This window comes from Bubalus bubalis, chromosome 1 (genome assembly GCF_019923935.1).
Source record: "Bubalus bubalis isolate 160015118507 breed Murrah chromosome 1, NDDB_SH_1, whole genome shotgun sequence".
Lineage (NCBI taxonomy): Eukaryota > Metazoa > Chordata > Mammalia > Artiodactyla > Bovidae > Bubalus > Bubalus bubalis.
This window is the reverse complement of record NC_059157.1, coordinates 128,147,438-128,157,886: the sequence shown is the minus strand read 5'-3', so window position 1 is coordinate 128,157,886 and position 10,449 is coordinate 128,147,438. Positions and strand designations below refer to the sequence as shown.

Below are 10,449 nucleotides of genomic sequence, written 5' to 3'. Positions count from 1 at the left end.
CCTTTCTTCTCTTAGGGATCACTGTTCTGTATCACTGGTTGTCCCAATATCTAAAAAAGATTTCTTTATACTTTTTGTCTAGTTTTGTAATTACTTATGGCAGGAGTGTTAGTCCAGTGCTAGTTACCCTGTCATAGCCAGAACTGTTGGAAAGTTTTAAAGGCCAAATACATTCTTTTTAAAAATGCCGCAAATTTTTACTTTCTTCTTTTCACTCTGGTAAATTGGATGAACAAACCTGTTTTATATTCCCTTTTTTCTTCCTTTTTGGGTACTTTTGGATTAATAAAATATTTTCTATAATTTCCTTTTCTTTCTGTTAAATTGTCAGTTATACATTCTTTCACTATTTTAGTTTTGTAATAGTGATTATCCAATAGGATGACAACTTGATTTTTCTTTGTATTTGATTTGGAAAATTTGCCAACAGAATTTTTTTTCTTTACTTCTATTATAGTTTTACCCTGATATGTCTCAGAGTTGACTATTCTGGTCAGTTTTCCTATGTACACACACAGACACGTTTGACATGTAGATTTAGGTCATTTTTATTTCCAGAAAGTATTCTGGGATTATAACTTTTGGGTTAAACATGTCATATTTATTTAATTTATAATCTACTTTGTATTGGTATAATTTATATAAAATAAAATTCACTTTCAAGTGTATGGTTTCATGAGTTTTGACAAGTAATACACAGTTGTGTCAGAGAAGGCAATAGCACCCCACTCCAGTACTCTTGCCTGGAAAATCCCATGGATGGAGGAGCCTGGTAGGCTGCAGTCCATGGGGTAGCTAAGAGTTGGACACGACTGAGCGACTTCATTTTCAGTTTTCACTTTCCTGCATTGGAGAAGGAAATGGCAACCCACTCCAGTGTTCTTGCCTGGAGAATCCCAGGGACGGGGGAGCCCGGTGGGCTGCCGTCTGTGGGGTCGCACAGAGTCGGACACGACTGAAGTGACTTAGCAGCAGCAGCAGCACACAGTTGTGTAATCATTACTATAGTCATTACTGGACTACAGTTTTTAATATTATTTCCATTCCATTGTTTTGTTTTGCTTCTTCAGCAAATCCAGTTATGTGTATGTGTGTGCGTGCTCAGTCGCTTCAATCATGTCCAACTCTTTGCAACCCTATGGACTGCCAGGCTCCTCTGTCCGTGGGATTCTCCAGGCAAGATAGCTGGAGTGGGTTGCCATGCCTCCTCCAGGGGATCATCCCAACCCAGTGATCAAATCTGAATCTGAGTCACCTGCGTCTTCTGCATTGCAGGTGGATTCTGTAACCACAGAGCCACTGGGGAAGCCCAGATATATGTATATGCCTTTTTTGCCTGTTCTCTACAGTGATCACGTTTTCTCTGATCATTTTATCCCTTTATTCACTTTTTTTCTCTTGGCTATATCCCTTATTATATTTTTAGTTGAAGTTGCATCTATTCTCCTTTGGGCATCTTGTGATTTAATCTTTATTTCTGTAATTTTTAAATTGAAAAACAATTAAAGATTTTATTGAGGTATAATTGACTCATAACATTATATTAGCTTCAGATGTGCAACATATTGAGTTAATGTCTATACATAACTTTTATTTTTTTTCCTTCTCTTTTCTGAGTTTGATTAGCTCATTTCACATCTTGATTTTTGTCTATTTCCCATCCAGAAAATTTGAATTTTGGTGTTTTATATTTCAAGTGCCTGTTTAGTGATATTTAATGTTGGATATTGGGTCACAGTTTTCATCTGTTTGTGGTTTGGAGGTGAATAAAATCATCATCTGAAGGTATTGTACTCGCACTTATTACTTTCTTATCATAGTGGCTCAGTGTACCTGCTACCTGTGATTTGTTTATATAACAGTGTGTTGAATTTTCCTGGTCGGCTAATGACAGGTGTTTGTTTTGGGGGAGAAGTAAAGGACTTGGTGGTTTACTAAGATTCTTAGTTCTGGAACGCCCTTTTCTATAGATAAGTGGAGTGAGATTTCTTTAATAGTTTGTGCTGTTGTGAGGGAGAGGTTGGTGTGTCTTCTGATTCTGTGATTTTCTTTCATTTCTGTAGGGCTCCTCTTGTCCACCATTTTCTTTCATTTCCTAGTCTCCATGTAATGCCTCCCACTTTTAAGCTGGCTACCTCTCCCCAGGAGGGGAGCCTTTCAAAGACTCTTACTTTTGGTCCTGTGCCTTTTTGAGTCTCTCCTAGAGTCCTCAGTAGCTAATGCCCTGGCCTGCCAGCTGGCAGGCCTGTTCTCAGTCTTTCTCTCTCCCTCCTCCTTCCTTTCTTTCTTTCTCTCTCTCTCTCCACCCCCTTCCTTTCTGCGTGTCTGCCTGCAGGTTTCTTCAACACTAAACAATCTCTTCCAACTTTACTGAGATGGCCTACCACACCCATGGCCAAACACACCTTTTAATTGGAATTTGGTTGCTGACTCAGCCTGGCCACGGGGCTCCTGTAGGCACCAGAGGGCATAGCAGTTGGTCTGTAGGCATCTCGGTCAGCTTCCCATCGTGTGAATCTTGCCGGTTTTCTCCCTCCAGACTTTTGGGCTACGGCCAGTCTCAGGACAGCTGCAGTGCAGGGTGGTAGGCATGTCTCAGGGGGCTGCTGCTGCTGCTAAGTCACCTCAGTAGTGTCCGACTCTGTGTGACCCCATAGACGGCAGCCCACCAGGCTCCCCAATCCCTGGGATTCTCCAGGCAAGAACACTGGAGTGGGTTGCCATTTCCTTCTCCAATGCAGGAAACTGAAAAGTGAAAGTGAAGTCATTCAGTCGTATCCGACTCTTAGACCCCATGGACTGCAGCCTACCAGGCTCCTCCATCCATGGGATTTTCCAGGGAAAAGTACTGGAGTGGGGTGCCATTGCCTTCTCCTTCTCAGGGGGCAGATAGAGGTAATCAGAGAAATACCTTATACCTTGCTGGTAAGGTACCAGATTTGTCTCCAGGCTAACTGTCCCTTCCTGTAGGCTGGTGATGTGAGACTTCAAGGTCTTCATCACGTGAAGATTAGGCACATTCTTTTCTGCCAGCTTGGGGTGTTTAGGCCTGTGGACATCCTACTTGGCACCACCAAGCCCCTTCCTAAAAAGGAGTTCATAGATGGCAAGCAGGTCTTTCTTGGGCACGAACATTTGCAGTGGCTCAAGCGTCTGTGGCCAGAGCTGGAGAATCATTCTCAGCATTCTTCTGCTCAAGATGAGACCCTGTCTTTTCAAAATGGTGACTTTTATCCATGTTCTCCCACTGCTAGGATTCCCCCCAACCCCATCCTTCTTCCCTTCAGTCTTCACCTGATTTTCTGCTCTGAAGTGAGCTCTGGAGCCAGCTTTGCTGATATAATATGTCTAATTATCTTTTTAGGTGTAAATTAAAGTTTGTGTAATCTCTGCGTTGTAGTCACGGTCTAGATATAGATTTTATGTGATTTGAGTTGCTCTCCTTGTTAATTTGTATGGGTTTTAGTGGTTGTGTGAAGAGATCTGGATGTAAGAATCTATCATTATCCCATGTGAACTCTGTAGAGTCATTTTTTAAATCCTGATTTTATTTATTTTGGAAGCATTCCTCAGTTTTCCAGTGATTCTCAATTTAAGAGCATGGGACAAAAAGGCTTTGAGGAGCCCTGAGTGAATGTTGAGTTGGGGATGGGCTTTCCTTCGGGGTGATTGTGTGGGAGCCTGCCGTTATGCTGGGGGCCTCTAATGCCATAATGTGCAATTCTATTTTCTGGGCTGCTTATTTCTCTAGGGAAGGAAATTCTATTCTCCTCCCTGAAGGGTGGAAGTCTGTTTTGACCAGAGGGGAAATGGGGGAAAGGCAGAATGGAGGGGCTGTTTAAATTCTACATAGACTTTTAATTAGCCACCCTGTTTTCAACCCTATTTGCCCTCTGCTGTACTACTCTACTTGATTCCTTAGAGAACTGAACTTCTCTGACATTCTGTAGGGCGACACAGACCTTTTCGGTGTTTTTTCTCTGTGCCAATATTCAAATCTGCAGCTTCCTTTATTCTGGACTTTAGTTGTCACTCCTTCTGCTTCCTGTCTTCCAGAATTTTGTCAAAATCTCTTACTGGCTGATGGACCTTCTTTCTCATTCTCTTGTAGCTGTAGGTTTATCCATTTAAAAAAAATCCTTCACTTTAATTTTAGAAAGGATGTGGGAGGGAATGGAAATAAACAGAGATGTTTAATCTGCTAATTTTAATTAGAAATCTCTTCTGTTAGAGTTTTAAATGTTTAAAAGAAAAGGAGCCTCCTTGGGAAAGGAAAGAAGATGGTTGGTCTATGGTTATAGGAACCATCATAAGGTAGATGTGATCCTGACCATTACTCCTGGCCCAGATGCAGCCTGATGTGGTTGGGTCTTAGGACTGAAGGAGCATCTGCCTATGGTTCGAAGCAGGACTTCTGGGTGAGGCCACAACCGAAGATCCTGCCCCCACCCCAGAGCTGAAGTGTCACATCCTACATAATGTAATGTTGAAACTGTAGTTACCTGCTATATGGGACATCTTGCCCTGTCTTTACATGTTTGTGTGCCATGTGATACCGCACATGGTGGTATCCATTCATTTGTTGATGGACCCTCAGTTTGCTTCCATATCTTGGCTACTGTAAATAATGGTGCTGTGAACACTGGGATGCATGTATCTTTTCAGATTAGAGTTTTCACCGTTTCAGGATATACGGCCAGGAGCGGGATTGCTGGATCATGTGGTAGCTCTCGTTTTAGTTTTGTAAGGAACCTCCATACTGTTTTCCACAATGGCTTCCTCCATTTACATTCCCACCCACAGTGTAAGAGTGTTCCCTTTTCTTCACATACCTTTTAGCGTTTATTATCTATAGACTTTTTAATGATGGCCATTCTGACTGGTGTGAGGTATTACCTCATTGTGGTTTTCATTTGCATTTCTCTAGCAATTAGTGATGTTGAGCATCATTAATTTCATGTGCCTCTTGGTCATCTGTTTGTCTTCTTTGGAGAGATGTCTATTTAGGTCTTCTGTCCATTTTTTGAGCAAGTTTTTTTTTTTTTTATATTAAGTTGTATGAGCTGTTTGTAGTTGCATCATCTGGAAATATTTTATTTCATTCTGTAGGCCTTTTTTTCCATTTTGTTGATGGTTTCCTTTGCTGTGCAAAAGCTTTTAAGTTTGATAAGGTATCACTTGTTTATTTTTGCCTTTATTTCTTTTGCCTTGGAAAACCAATCTAAGAAAATATTGGTATGATTTATGTCAGAGAATGTTCAGCCTATGTTCTCTTCTAGGAGTTTTATGGTGTCATGTATTATATTTAGGTCTTTAAACATTTTGAATTTATTTTTGTTGATGGTGTGAGGGTGTGTTCTAACTTCATTGACTTACATGTAGCTGTCTAGCTTTCCCAACAGCCCTTGTGAAGAGACTGTCTTTTCTCCATTGTACATTCTTACCTCCTTTGTTGAAGATTAATTGACCCTACATATGTAGGTTTATTTCTGGGCTTGCTATTCTGTTCCATTGGTCCGTATGTCTATTTTTGTGTCAATATCCTGCTCTAGATTGCTAGAGTTTTATAATATTGTCCTCAGTCTGGGATAATTGGGCCTTCAGCTATGTTCTTTTTCCTCAGGATTCCTTTTGATACTAGGTCTTTTCTGGTTCCACATAAATTTTAGAATTTTTTGTTTTAGTTCTGTGGAAAATGTTATGGATATTATGATCAGATCAGATCAGTCGCTCAGTTGTGTCTGACTTTTTGCAACCCCATGAATCGCAGCACACCAGGCCTCCCTGTCCATCACCAACTCCTGGAGTTCACCCAGACTCATGTCCATCGAGTCAGTGATGCCATCCAGCCATCTCATCCTCTGTCGTCCCCTTCTCCTCCTGCCCCCAATCCCTCCCAGCATCAGAGTCTTTTCCAATGAGTCAACTCTTCGCATGAGGTGGCCAAAGTACTGGAGTTTCAGCTTTAGCATCATTCCTTCCAAAGAAATCCCAGGGCTGATCTCCTTCAAAATGCACTGGTTGGATCTCCTTGCAGTCCAAGGGACTCTCAAGAGTCTTCTCCAACACCACAGTTCAAAAGCACCAATTCTTCGGTGCTCAACCTTCTTCACAGTCCAACTCTCACATCCATACATGACCACAAGAAAAACCATAGATAGCCTTGACTAGACGGACCTTTGTTGACAAAGTAATGTCTCTGCTTTTCAATATGCTATCTAAGTTGGTCATAACTTTCCTTCCAAGGAGTAAGCGTCTTTTAATTTCATGGCTGCACTCACCATCTGTAGTGATTTTGGAGCCCAGAAAAATAAAGTCTGACACTGTTTCCACTGTTTCCCCATCTATTTCCCATGAAGTGATGGGACCAGATGCCATGATCTTCGTTTTCTGAATGTTGAGCTTTAAGCCAACTTTTTCACTCTCCACTTTCACTTTCATCAAGAGGCTTTTTAGTTCCTCTTCACTTTCTGCCATAAGGGTGGTGTCATCTCATATCTGAGGTTATTGATATTTCTCCCGGCAATCTTGATTCCAGCTTGTGTTTCTTCCAGTCCAGCGTTTCTCATGATGTACTCTGCATATAAGTTAAATAAACAGGGTGACAATATATATATAGCCTTGATGAACTCCTTTTCCTATTTGGAACCAGTCTGTTGTTCCATGTCCAGTTCTAACTGTTGCTTCCTGACCTGCATACAAATTTCTCAAGAGGCAGATCAGGTGGTCCGGTATTCCCATCTCTTTCAGAATTTTCCACGGTTGATTGTGATCCACACAGTCAAAGGCTTTGGCATAGTCAATCAAGCAGAAATAGATGCTTTTCTGGAACTCTCTTGCTTTTTCAATGATCCAGCAGATGTTGGCAATTTGATCTCTGGTTCCTCTGCTTTTTCTAAAACCAACTTGAACATCAGGAGGAAGTTCACGGTTCACATATTGCTGAAGCCTGGCTTGGAGAATTTTGAGCATTACTTTACTAGCGTGTGAGATGAGTGCAATTGTGTGGTAGTTTGAGCATTCTTTGGCATTGCCTCTCTTTGGGATTGGAATGAAAACTGACGTTTTCCAGTTCTGTGGCCACTGCTGAGTTTTCCAAATTTGCTGGCATATTGAGTGCAGCACTTTCACAGCTTCATCTTTCAGGATTTGAAATAGCTCAACTGGAATTCCATCACCTCCACTAGCTTTGTTCGTAGTGATGCTTTCTAAGGCCCACTTGACTTCACATTCCAGGATGTCTGGCTCTAGGTGAGTGATCACACCATCGTGATTATCTTGGTTGTGAAGATCTTTTTTGTACAGTTCTTCTGTGTATTCTTGCCATCTCTTCTTAATATCTTCTGCTTCTGTTAGGTCCATACCATTTCTGTCCTTTATCGAGCCTGTCTTTGCATGAAATGTTCCTTTGGTATCTCTGATTTTCTTGAAGAGATCCCTAGTCTTTCCCATTCTGTTGTTTTCCTCCATTTCTTTGCATTGATCACTGAAGAAGGCTTTCTTATCTCTTCTTGCTATTCTTTGGAACTCTGCATTCAGATGTTTATATCTTTCCTTGTCTCCTTTGCTTTTCGCTTCTCTTCTTTTCACAGCTGTTTGTAAGGCCTCCCCAGACAGCCATTTTGGTTTTTTGCATTTCTTTTCCATGGGAATGGTCTTGATCCCTGTCTCCTGTACAATGTCACGAACCTCATTCCATAGTTCATCAGGTACTCTATCTATCAGATCTAGTCCCTTAAATCTATTTCTCACTTCCACTGTATAATCATAAGGGATTTGATTTAGGTCAGGGATCTCATTAAACCTGTAGATTGCTTTGGATAGTATGGCCATTTTAACAGTGTCAACAGATGATTAGTTTAAGAAGATGTGGTGTATATATATACAATGGAATATTACTCAACCATAAAAAGCATAAGGACTTCCCTGGGGTGCAGTAGATAAGAATCCACCTGCCAGTGCAAGGGACGTGGGTTCCATCCCTGGTCCAGGGAGATTCCACATGCCTTGGAGCAACTAAGCCCCTGTGCCACAGCTCCTGAACCCACGCTCGAGAGCCTGCAAGCTGCACTACTGAAGCCTACACACTCGCCCTTGAGTCATAGCTAATGAGTCCCCTCATGCCACAACTACTGAAGCCTGTGCTCCACAACAAGAGAAGCCACCGCAATGAGAAACCCACACACTGAAACTAGATAGGAGCCCCTGCTCTCCACAACTAGAGAAAGCCTTCATGCAGCAATGAAGACTCAGTGCAGCCAAAAATAAATAAATTTTAAAAAGAATGAAAAACTGCCATCTGCAGCAATGTGGATGGACCTAGAGAATATCATACTAAGTGAAGAAAGTCAGACAAAGACAAATATTACATGATATCTAAAAATAATATAGATGAATTGATATACAAAACAGAAACGGACTCACAGACATAGGAAACAAACTTGTGGTTACCAAATGGGAAAGGGAGGGAGAGAAGGGTAAATTAGGAGCATGGGATTAACAGATGTAAAGTACTTTACATAAAATAGGCAACAAGTATTTTCTATATAGTACAGGGAACTGTAGTCCATATCCTATAATAATGTATAATGGGAAATCATCTGAAAAAAATCTGAATCACTTTGCTGTACACCTGAAACTAACACAATATTAGTAAGTCAACTATATTTCAATTTTTAAGAAATGTTGACTGTTTAAAAAAAGATATTTAACACTATAACATTAGATGAGATTGCCAAAGGAGTTCTATAGAAAGAGAAGTGAGAGAGTGCCCTGGAGTGCTCTAAAGTAAAGATGTACAAGTTGAAGAACCAGGAGGCTGAGAAGGAGTAGCTGGTGAGGAAGAAGGAAAACTCAGAGATTGTGGTGTGTTATTAGAGAGTATTTCCAGGAAGAAGAGGCAATGAACTCCAAGAGGAAGAGGCAATGATCTTGCAACACGGAAGTCACTGGTGGTATTGTTCCAAGACCTTCGAAAAGACCAAAGCCTGATTGAAGTGGACTCAATAGAGAACTGGAGACAGTGAGTACAAGGGTACTTTCAAGTGGCTTTTTTTTTTTTAAGGAAGGGGAGCAGAGAAATGGAATGGTGGCTAGAAGGGAAGGAAGAGCCAAGAGTTTTTCTTCAAAAATAGGAGAAATAATACTACGATTGTATGTTTATGGGAAAGAGTAGAGAGGGAAAATCTGATGTTGTGAGAGAGAAAGAGGTAGATTTACTGGGGAGATGTCCTTGAGGTGAGGGATTGGCTTTACTCAGGACCACGGAAGGTTTATCCATAGTCAAGGAGGTAAGACAGAATATGCCAGCTCAGATGCAGTAGGTGGAAGTTCAGGACAGTTCTTTTCAGACAGATTTCATTTCCTCAGTAAAACAGGAGGCAAGGTTGCAAGTAAAGAGTGAAGACAGAGAAGGTCTGTTGGAGGTCTGAGGGTAAAACAGGTGAAGAAATCATTCAAATCTATAGGAGAGTGAAAGAATTATAGGGTGTATCAGATGATTGGCTACAGACAGTTGAGATGTGCTTGAGGTTCATGGTCATGAGCTTAAAGAGAAAACAGTCAGCAGTTTAATACCTTTTTCTCTAATCAGGTTCAGGTGCATGAATTCAGGTGTGGAGGAGGTGTAGGGCTGGATTTAACTTGGGTTCTCATTTTTCTAATTGGGCATCATGAAGTGAAAGAGGGGCAGGGGAATTAGATTGTGATAAAGAGAGCAACTGTAAAAATTGGCTGAGAAAATTAAATTTGGCAGGGAGGGAAGAGGGGACATCTGGGGAAAGAGGGACTGAGAAAAATGGACTTTAGGTCCTCGTAGGGGAAAGTATTACTGGAGTCTGGTTAATAAGGGAATGAGCTAGAAATATGGAAGATGAGGGCAGGAATTGAATTCACAACCAAGATTGTTGGCTTTAATTACTGGTAAGTGTACATCTATAGATTTATTGTGAAGTATGTGGTGGAGGCAAGGTGGAGGACAGAATCAGGCACTGAGAATTTGGGGGTGGTAGTAGCGTGGTGGAGGGATGCTCACTAACTCCTCTTGCTCAGAATCCCAGGAGTGTGTTGTGTTTGTGTGTGTGTGCTTTTCTTAATCATTATAGTAAAAATAGAAAACACTTTAAATATGTAGAGCCCACAACTTTCATACAGCAAAAGAACAGTCATTCTTTGGCAAGAACTACCTGAGTGTGAAATATTGGTTGGCTTTCTTTGTCCAAGTCCCAGACAGCTGTTGAAAATGATATGGGAGTAGAGTTGGAGAGCTGGGAAGTAGCTTAATAAAAGTAAAGATTGAAGCAATGTGAGTGACAAGACTGTCTGGAGAGAATGTGTACATCAAGAAGAGAACACAAGCGTGGACTCTGGGGAGAACCTATGTTTACTGGGCTGTGCTCTGCTTAGTCACTTAGTCTTGTCTGACTGTTTGCGACCCCATGGATTGTAGCC

The 10,449-nt window shown here is 41.3% G+C and overlaps 1 pseudogene; it reads right to left on the bottom strand.

Moving 5' to 3' along the window:
• Window positions 1-2,367: 2,367 nt before the first annotated feature.
• LOC102415549 lies at window positions 2,368-3,135 on the bottom strand (annotated as a pseudogene).
• Between the last annotated feature and the right edge of the window lie 7,314 nt (window positions 3,136-10,449).